The sequence below is a fragment of the Neolamprologus brichardi genome, chromosome 9 (genome assembly GCF_056152115.1).
Source record: "Neolamprologus brichardi isolate AB-2024 chromosome 9, ASM5615211v1, whole genome shotgun sequence".
NCBI lineage: Eukaryota > Metazoa > Chordata > Actinopteri > Cichliformes > Cichlidae > Neolamprologus > Neolamprologus brichardi.
This window is the reverse complement of record NC_142112.1, coordinates 19,013,289-19,024,315: the sequence shown is the minus strand read 5'-3', so window position 1 is coordinate 19,024,315 and position 11,027 is coordinate 19,013,289.

Below are 11,027 nucleotides of genomic sequence, written 5' to 3'. Positions count from 1 at the left end.
GAATCGTGGATAAACAGGGCAGGAACGAAGGACTGGCTGGCTGGCTGACTGAACTGAACATACATACGAAGAGACGACATTAACATCAATGACACGACAGTGAACGAGTAGAAACAGAAGACTTAAATACACAGACTGATGAGGATGATAAGGAGAGACCAGTGAGTACACAGCTGAACATAATCTGGCTAATGACACGAGATGAGCTGACACAGGAAAAGCAGGAAGTGAGAACATGGAAGTGGCAAAATAAACTGAACATGAACAAAACTGAAAGCACTGGGTCAGCAACCCAGGAACCCTGACACTTACTTGCCACAAGTGCACTGTGCCACCTACCAATAGAAAAAATAATAATAATGTGCATATTTCCACAAGAGAAATCCCACGCCTGGACCATCGTTGACTGCGGCCATGATTCTAGCCTACGTCACAGCATCATATGTGCTTTTTACATCCAACACAAAAACTGCAGTCGTGATGCTTTTGATTGTACTCGGAAATTCTGACTTCTGAATAGGAAGATGTAAGCAACACCATACTGCAGATGAGCTGCATACAGGGCTGGACTGGGACAAAAAATCGTCCCGGGCATTTTGACTAGAGACTGGCCTGCCATTATAGGAAAAATCATAAAGCCTTTGAATAAAAACAAACGCTGTGGTGACAGTGATGTTCACTGTTTTGATGGTATATATGCATCAATCTATCAATCATTTGTTGTAAGATTCCGATAATTATTTTTTAAAAGAGAGACATTTTAAATGAGAATAAGAAAGAAAAGTATTTCTTTGTGCCCCCCTCTCCCTGTTAATGCCCTACCTGCTCCCCTGGCAACACTTTGCTAGACCCGTCCCTGCACAGTTACCAGCTGTCAGCTACGTAGAAAAAGGATCCTGGGGTTATCTGTCTCTCAGAAACAGTTCATAACTTACCTTCAACTCATTCATGTCACCTAAAAGGTAAACCTGTTTCTCCATCACCTGCTCAGCTCTGATGATTCAGTAAGGACATCCCCTGGTTTCATCTTCATGTTTCCCTCTCACCAGATAACCAAACTGATATCATGACCAGCAGCTATACAGCTGTGGCTCCAGCAAACATCAGCTGATAGTAGAAATTAATATTAAATAAATTCTAACTACAGCTGATCAAGCTTAAACGTGCTGCTGTTGTTTAGCGACATCAGCTGGTTTCTTTCTGGCGCAAAGTGGGCGATAAACAAACAAGAGAGAAAAGCCGATCAGCTGATCGTTGATCAGTTTTCACGATTGAAGTAGAAACAGGAGAGGGAGAGAATGAGAGAAGAAGAGGCAGCTGTGCAGCAAAGACACAGAATAACTCCAGCTTTGTGTCTTTTTCATTGTAGCTGAAGTCTGGGACAAACTGTGTGTCTTTTCACCTCAATACGAAACGCGCAATATTTTCTCTGAATACGAGACGATTCTGTTTTTTACGGGACGGTTGGAAACTCTAATAATTAACCTATGAACAAAATAAAGTTCAACATCTTCATAGCACCCACCCAGCTGTATAGAAACTCCGTCATGCTAGCTAGTACGCAGTACGGAAAAAGTCAGAATAACGAAAATAAACTCCACCTAAACTTGGTTTATATCTGACTCAGACTGCAGGTCATAACTTCTTACCTGAAGTTCAGTTCACCTGACAGTCGGACCAGCGGCTGCCTCGGGTCTCTGCTTCTCCTCCTGCCTCCCCTTTTTCTCATCCACCTGCTGCCTCCACCACTTGCTAATGTTACTGAATCTGTGGAAGCTCTGCGATAGCCACCACACGAAGTAACGAGTAACGACCCTATCTAAATCCCAGTAACGACTAACGCGTTCCTGATTTTGGCATAATAACTAGTTACCGTGCTCGTTACCACAATAATAACGTAGTTACTGTAACGCGTTACTTAATAACGCGTTAGTCCCAACAGTGCACACTACATATTAACATTTCACTAGCTGGGACCACATCCTTATTCAGGTCTGACAGCATTTCTAGTAGATAAGTGTTAATTGAGGCTGCGGACACAGAGGCAACTGGCAGCAGTTCCCGGGGTGCACAGATCCTCTGTACTAATGAGAGACAATGAATGAATGAAATGAAAAAGGGAGGGAGGGTTGGATACGAATATGTCTGGATCTGTCTTTGGTGTTTCTTGTCTTGTCACTTCCTGTTTTATTTTGATAGTTATAGTGTCTTGCTTTAAATTTTACTTCCCCATATCCCCTGATTGCCCTTCTGTGTGGATATATAGTGCCATCTTTCCCCTTTGTCCTTGCCAGTGTCTGTTTCCATGCCCCATATGTTTCTTGTAGTTGCATTTACTTTAAGCTATAATTTGTGATTCCCTGCTAGGTGTTGTGTTTCACTTTAAATGTGTTGCGTTTCATTTTAAATAAATAAATGAATGGCTCACCTTTTGTTAATTTTCTGTCTGTATCCCCCGTCTACATCTTGAATCCTCCAATTCACACTCCACACATTCGGCACAATTTGCAGACTGGGACAAACACGTTTGGATAATGTCAACACTTGGCACTACATCAGGAATAAAAAAAATGTATATAAACCAATTAAATATTTCGGGTTTGTATCTCTATAGTCCAAAGTAACCTCAAAAACTCTGGCCGCAGTTCATCTTTAGTGACTGTAGTCTGTCTGTCTGCTGTTTACCTCAGCTGGTCTCCATGTCTATTTACTCTGGAGTTGGCTGTAAAACCTTGTGAAAGAAGGAACTGATGAGTCAGCGAAACTCATTTCTGTCCAATGACAGCACTACGGAGGGGAGTTGCTGAGGATATCCTGAAATTTTCTGTCGGAAAGCGCTGCTGTTATTGCTGCTGTTAGCCTCTGTTAGCTGCTGTTAGCCGGCATTAGTGAAACTTTCTTTGATGTAGATCTAACATTGTTGGACACTTGGATTGAGGCAAATGTAAGCCTAACACTGGCCTAATGTAAATGAGGGAGAAATGAGAGAGCAGAGGTGGAGAAGGACACATGAGAAGGACATGATTGAAATGTTAAATTATAAATGGTTAATAATAATAGTTTCCAAATGAAAACTACCATTTAAGGAATAGTATGTATGGTGTGGTCTCTAGCCACATACATAACACACGATTAAAAATGCAAAGTCCATCCCACCCACTGTTGTATTCAAGATTCAAGTTTCAGATTTATGAGAACAATATTATGGAAGATGCAGTTACACACCAATCAATGCATATTTATGAGAACAACATTGATTTTCTGTTAAAAAAAAATGACTTACTGTACCTTTTAAATTTTACCAAACTTTTAGATTTTCTGGTAGTTTTTTTTATTTTATTCTTATATGCAGCTACTACTCATGCACATTGATTTTCACACAAACTGGTTTAGTTTTATAATAAATGAACAAGATTACCTACCAAGTAAAAAAATCAGAGTGTAAAATGTATGTAAGCTGCATAGGAGTCTCAAGGCTTTTAAGTCTGATGAATGCAAAGAGTCACGGTGGTCTGTATTGAAGAGGAATATGCAGGAATTTTAAATGTATACAGCATCGAATGACCTTTTGTGGATTTGTTCATGAGGCAACCTTGTATATAATAAAGTTAAGAAAGAAACAAAGCGACGCCATTTAACACAGGCACATCAAAGGCACACACGCATATCAATCATGTTTGACCTCTTCATTCACTCTGCACTGCATTTTCTTTACTGTGATGTCTAGTGTAGTTTATCCCCGGAGGTTTGACGTCACTACTGATGTTCCGAGGCTATCTTCAGCTATATTAATAAACACTGCTCAGCGTAAGTGCCCTGAGAAAATAGTTTTTTGGCAAGCATCAAATTGAAGCATCCTGCCTCTTCCCACAGGTGCAAATGAACCATGATAACACCCATGTCAAATGGGAGAGAACATCTTGCTGTGGGGAGGCTTCCTGACATTTCTTATTTCTGTTGCTTAGCTGGTAGATGCAGCAGAATTTACAACAGCAGGGAAAATGAAAAATGAGAGGTAAATATTCTTGATTCAAATAAATAGGGATTTCAAAAAGTCCTCTAGAGCCCTGTTTGTCTGCAAAATCCTGTTTGGCTGCTTTTCTCCTCTTCTGGAGTGTACTTATCTGAGTCCTCTCTAATTTTGCCTCCAAAATAACCAGCAACACTCCTTAACCCTCTTTCTCTTCACCACTGCAGCAGCTTTTCAGCCTTGTTGCCATAAAAAAGCCTCAGTATTTGCTGCTAAGCACTGAATGCAAACCCAGCAGTTAATGAGTGTGTGGATTGTTATAATGGATTTAGACTTCTACAGTGAGTCTTTGTAGAGCCAGCATTCCTGATTGTGCACGAGTCCTTATATTGAGGCTATACTGATTATTCCTTATATTGAGAAAATAATAATAAGAAAGTAAAACTCAACTTAAATTATGACAACAATCATGCAAAATGTGGCTTCATCACTTCTTTAGTTTCTATTGCTCGAAATCCCATGTGCGTGGTGTGCGGGGAGAAGCTAGCAATGAGGTTATGAAGCGTTCAAAGTTACTTGTGCATTTGGAGACTAGACATCGTGCTCTGAATCACATGTTGGTAGACTATTTTGAAAGACAAGACAGTCAGAGGCAGGTGCTAAAGTCTGAAACTTTAGTTAACATCACTGCTTTAAAGGTGTCGTATGTGGCGGCTAATTGTATCGCCGAGCCTTTTGACAGTGGGGAGCAGCTGATTCTTCCACTCGCACGTTCCTCTCTGAGAGCACAGTTAAGAGGAGGCGAGATGAGATAGCAGAAGATGTTGAAAGCCAGCTGTTTGACAGACTCGCTGCATCCCTGTGGTGGATGAGTCTACAGGCGTGGAAAACAAAGTGATTTTATTAGTTTATGTTAGTTACATCAATTGATGACTTGCGGGAGGAGTCGCTGTGTGCTTTAACTCTGCCAAGAAAATCAACAGGAGAGAAAATCTTAAAGGCCTTGGGTAAATGCATGTCTGGTAAAATCAGCTGGGACAGCTGTGTATGTGTGGGCACTGACGGTGCTGTAGCAACGACACTGTCTGGCTTCATCACTCGTGTGAAACAGGTTGCACTGAAATGCGGGTCTATTCATTGTTGCATTCATTATGAAGTCCTGGCATGTATGAGACTGTCACAGGAGCCCAACCAGGTGATGAGTGATGTCATTCAAATATTAAATTTAGTCAAAACACGTGAACCGAACACACGTTTGTCTGAACAATTTTGCGACAGCATGGATTGACAATGACAGCCACCAGAACAAGGCTCTGTAACAGACTGGATGTTAAAAACACACTGGGCCTGTCACTGACAAACATGGTTTGCATTGATTTTCATGTGGGTTATATACTAGTTAAGGTTGAATTTTGCTTTAACTAAGCTATATATAGCTTAACATATCTGGTATGTAGCACTCTTCCCCCTCACTCTCCCCCTTCCGGCAGTGACAGTCCAGTCCATGGAGTCAAAAGGTTTGTAAACCATGTTTCAGTTCAATGCTGGTGAATAGGATTGACTGTATTTTATCCTTTAAAAATTTAGCTCTTGAATAATTTCAGATTCACTTCTCACCATTCAGTTTCAGTTCTACAATTCAATTTCTGTTCCAAAATTCAGTTTTTTGGGACTTACATCCGGTTCCGGTTCAAGAGTAGTTGAGCGCAGATTAATAGAACTACGTTTTACTATCAGACTGAAAGTGTTACTGACGGGAATCTAGAAGTTAGCTAAAGAGTTGGGATGCTGTGTAAGACATAAATAAAGCTAAAATACAAAGGCTTGGACACCGTTTTGCATGTTTCCCTACTGTAGGGGTCTCTGCAAGCATACAGGACTCTGAGAGAGTACAAGATGACAACTTTGGAATTTTACTAGAAACAGTCGATCATATTTGTTTGTCGAAGCTGAATCCAGGGCAAACTACGCTAAATTAGCGTTTTTAGCTAACAGCTACAATAAGCATAAAAGTTACTGTACAGCTATCATTTGTTAACATGACGCTTGTTCTTATACATGTAATATATTATTTACCAACCTGAGAGTTTATCAGCTGGTGTCTTAATTCAGCTCAAGATGCTGTAGATTCCCGTCAGTAACACTTTCGGTCCGCTAGTAAAACGTAGTTCTATTAATCTGCGCTCGACTACTCTTGAACCGGAACCGGATGTAAGTCCCAAAAAACTGAATTGTAGAACTGAAACTGAATGGTGAGAAGTGAATCTGAAATTATTCAAGAGCTAAATTTTTAAACGATAAAATACAGTTTCAAAGCAAATGAATTCATTTTCAAAATATAAAATTCAATTTCAATTTAGTGATGGTCATTTTCAAACCAATAAATTGAATTTCAAATTAGGCTAATTCATATTCAGTTTGTAAAAGCATTTATTCAAGTTACAATTCAGATTCAATCTGAGCAATTCAAATTCAAATTTAACTTATTCAAATTCAGTTTCTGATGGCACAGATTTCTGCCCATAGAAAAGCTAGTGCTGAACCAGTTTTGCTATAAAAGCTACGAAAATATGTTCAAAATAACAATCTTTTATTTTGCTTTTGGTGAAAATGGTTACTTGTAAAAACATTCTCTGTGTCTCCAGTTCACTTTAAGTCTACAGAGCTTTACAGATAGCCTTCCATACAGTCTGTGGAAAGTAGCAGATATAAAGGTACGTCACTCCAAAATAAATGTTCCCTTTTGAACAGTAGATTTAACCACTGTTTAATCTGCTGTATTAACATGTTTCCGGGTATTTGACTCTTCTTCTATTTGGATTCAGTGGTGTGGTCGTTGTATTCAGTTGGCATGCCAGAAGGTGTCAGGGTATATATAAACCACAGAACCATTTTACCTTGTGACATGTTCATACCTTTAAAGAAAAAAAAGCTGAGCACTTACAGCATGTGAACTTTAGTTCTGAGCTGTCAGACACATTTGACAGACTGCTCAGTGGAACATTAGAGTTATTTTCAAACATATTTCTTTTATTTCACAGGTCTGAAGTTTTCAAGTTTTTCAACACCTGCAGGTGCTGCAACGACTCACATTGTTGTCCATTATTTCCTGTCCAATGTCGACTGGTAGGACCTTGTGCTTCTTTCAAGTTCCACCCTGGCTTATCCGTCCCTTACGGATGAGAACGGTGATTTCTCAAAGGTTTATCCTTGGCACACAGTGGCACTGTGTACCCACACTTCTCCTTAAACACAAATTGATTTCACACTTAAATCTTCACGGTATAAATCGCAGACCCTCCACCTGCTCCCCACTATAACTGTCTCCTTCTCTTTTTCCTCATCTCATTTAACCTGCTCTCCTCCACCAAATCTTCCATTACATCCTCCCTGGCTCATGTGTAGACACACACCTGTGATCCTGAGGTGTGTCATGAGCGAATGACCAGGGATGCTATAAGGAAGGAAATATAAGGAAAGAATGCTAGGAGACGAGGAGTGAAACAGTGAAGGCCGGAGGCATCTGCTGGGTGTTACAGGGCAGTTTCTAGAAAGGCTGTGCGTAGGAAAATTGAGGAGCTATTTTCATGCCACATTAAGTTACACCAGCCTTCCACTACAGGACTATGCTCAGACAGAGGAGGCTTGCCTCTATTGTGAAGGCTAATAATCAGCGCAATGGAGTTATTACCCAGCACTACATTTCACAGGCCTAACCTAGACAGCATCAAAGAAGGGGAAGAGAGGGAACGTGGGAGGAGGAGTAGACATGAATTCCAATGGATTGTAACAAATGCTGCTACCTCCAGCCCAGCCCAGCCTCATTCATTTTATATGCTTCAAGTTCAGCTCAATACAAATTGATATCTGGGTGAATGGGATGAAAGTACTAGGGGTAATGCAAAAATGGCAAAACACAAAACGGGAATTTAATTCCATTACTGCATCTTTGATGTCTGTCCAGTGTCAACAGAGGCTGGTGCTTGTAGGAGCCCCTGCATCTTCATACATTTTTCCATTATTAACACCACTCTAAGCACATTCCACTGCTGTCAGTCTGGGGCAACATCACAGTGAAATATTAAGCCCCCTGCCGTGCCTATCACTGCTCCGCTGTGTAAGTACATTAACTGTACAGCATTTGAAAGGGGTCATTATCAGCCAAAGAGTGAAAAGGACTGATATGCAAAGCATTATCATACATGTTCCCACGCAGCAGTCAGTCAAGTTCCCAGTGAATATGTTTGTGTGAGCAGATGATGGTATCAAGATTTTAACAGTGTTGTTTGTCAGGGCCAACAGTAGCAAATGGTCGGTGTAAAAGGCAATTTGAATTTATTGACTTTTTGAATTTATTGTGTTTTGTTGCTGTTGTCTGTGGACCTCTTCCTAAAATACCATAAATTTATTATGTCACTAAAAGATAAATGAAATACCTCCGAATTAATTTGCACCAACTCAGTAATGTTCGCTCCAGAAGTGGAAATATGCTAATGTTGGTGCTTTGTAAATAAAATTAATACTGAGTTTGTGGCATGCAATGTCACAATCTCAATGTGCACTCTTACTATTTTTTTCTCAGATTCATTTAAAATTATAAGCTTAAAAACACATCTGTACCATTCAACAAAAAGAATTGTAGCAAAACTTACCATTAATGTCATACTGTTGCTTTATATTCAGAATTTGCGCTATACTGGCAACATAATTACATTTTAAGACCCCTATCAAACTTAAATATTGTCTACAAACCATTTGTAAATAGATTACGAATTAAGCAATATAGTGACTCGAGCTATGAAGCTCACATAGAGTAAAATACACCATTAAATACCAATAAAGCCTAATTTCAGTTTATTGATATATTTTCTTTATATTTGGCTGTTGTTGGTCTATTTATCAGGCTAAGAGAATCCCACAGTGAAGCAAATCCGTTTGCGCTGAGAAATAATGGCCATTTCAGTGCAAGAAAATATTAATTAAAAAAATCTAATTAAATTGTAAAGCCGTGGGAGGCTTGCAGTACTTATTGTTGCTTTTCATGAGTTTTTATTTCCTCTAACAAATTTAGCACAACCTGGTGTGTTTCCCTTTGTCTTAAGGTGAAATAAACTGATATATTCCTATTCCTCTGAAATAAATCTCTCCTTTTTGCCTTCAGAACTGCCTTAATTAATCTTGTCAGAGTTTCAACACTGCTGTGAAACATTGCTCACAGATTTTGGTCCATGTTGACATGATGATGTGAATCTCCCATTCAACCACATCTCAAAGGTGCTCTGTTGGATTGAGGTCTGGTGACTGTGGAGGCCATTTGAGTACAATGAACTCATTATCATGCTCAAGAAACTAGTTTGAGATTATTTGAGCGTTGTGACATGTTGTCCTGCTAGAAGTGCAACCAGACAATGAATCCACTGTGGTCATCATGGGATCGACACGGTAAGCAGCAATACTCAGAGAGGCTATGGTGCGTAAACAATGCTCAGCTGGTACTAAGTGTTCCCAGGACTTTACCACCAGCAGCAGCTTCGACTGCTGATACAAGGCAGGATGGATGCTTTCATGCTGCTTACACCAAAATCTGAACCTAGCATCCAAATGCCACAGCAGACTCAGACCAGGGAATGTTTGTGTGACTTGTACCTTTAGTGTCCTGTTCTCAATGCTACAACCCACCTGGCTCAAGGTTCAGTGCATTGTGTACTCATGTTGTAATGAGTGATTATTGTTGTCACTGTTGCCTTCCAACCAGCTTGAAGCAGTAGGACCTCTTCCATCAGCATCAGCACTTTTGTCCAGAGACTTGCCACTCACTTGATATTTTCTCTCTCTTTTTTGGAGCCATTCTCTGAAACTCTAGAGACGGTTGTGCAGGAAAATCCCAGCAGACCAGCAGTTTGGGAAACACTCAGACTAGGCTGTCTGGCACCAGCATTCAGGCCATATTCAATGTCGCTTTAATCGCCTTTCCACTCCATTCTGATGTGCAGTTTTAACTTCAGCAGGTCATCTCGACTGTGTCTACATGCCTGAATGCACTGAGTTGCTGGCATGTGATTGGCCGATTAGATATATGCGTTAGAGAGCATTTGAACAGACGTACCTAACGAAGAGCCTGGTGAGTGTTTATCACTTATAGTACAATACACTGCAAATACACAGGAACAATAACTTTGTTAAACTGAATAGTAGAAGTTTTGCTTTGATGTTATTTGTGCATTAGAGCTATTAAAAGCAAATATTGGATAGCCAAATCCAAATAGACATTTAAAATGCCCAAAGTGGTAAATGTATACATATAATTACAGTTTTAATAATAAACAGATATTAATGTTACTGTACATTTTACCCTTGCCAATTTATATATTTACAGTATTTAAAATCTCCAAAAAGGTATTTGTTCTGTAATAATCATCCCATCTCTACGGAAGAGGATTAGGGCCACTGGGGAAAAAAAGTGGGCATGTCTTTTTTTTCTTCTTTTCCTGAATTCTGAGAAAAAAGTCAGAATTCTGATATTAAAGTCAGAATTCTGAAAAAAACATTTTTGATGAAAAAGTCAGAATTCTGAGAAAAAAGTCAGATTTCTGACTTTAATCTCAGAATTCCGACTTTAATCTCAGAATTCTGACTTTTTTTTTCCAGTGGCCCTAATCCTCTTCCGTACATCTCACTTGACTTAATATGTAATGAATTTAAGTACTTGCTGTTTATATTTATTTATTTTATGAGAGCAGATTTTAAAGGCTGCCTCAGCTACCACAGAAGGATCACGGGAAGGAAGCTATTCCTACATTCAGCTATTATATCTTCAAAGGCACCTGAAGCCCTTTTGAACAAAATACAGACTGAAGAAAATCACACAAGAATGTGAATTAAACAAAAACACATCAAAGTGTGTCAGCTTAACCCACACATGCACCACATGAGCACTTTTGCCTCGTGGGAAAAAAAATATCTAATGCACATTTCTGTGAAAAGAAAAAAAAATCAAGAGGATCGGAGACCGTGTTGTTTGATTGCAAAGAGTCTTTATTTTTTCCTTGTGTTCAAG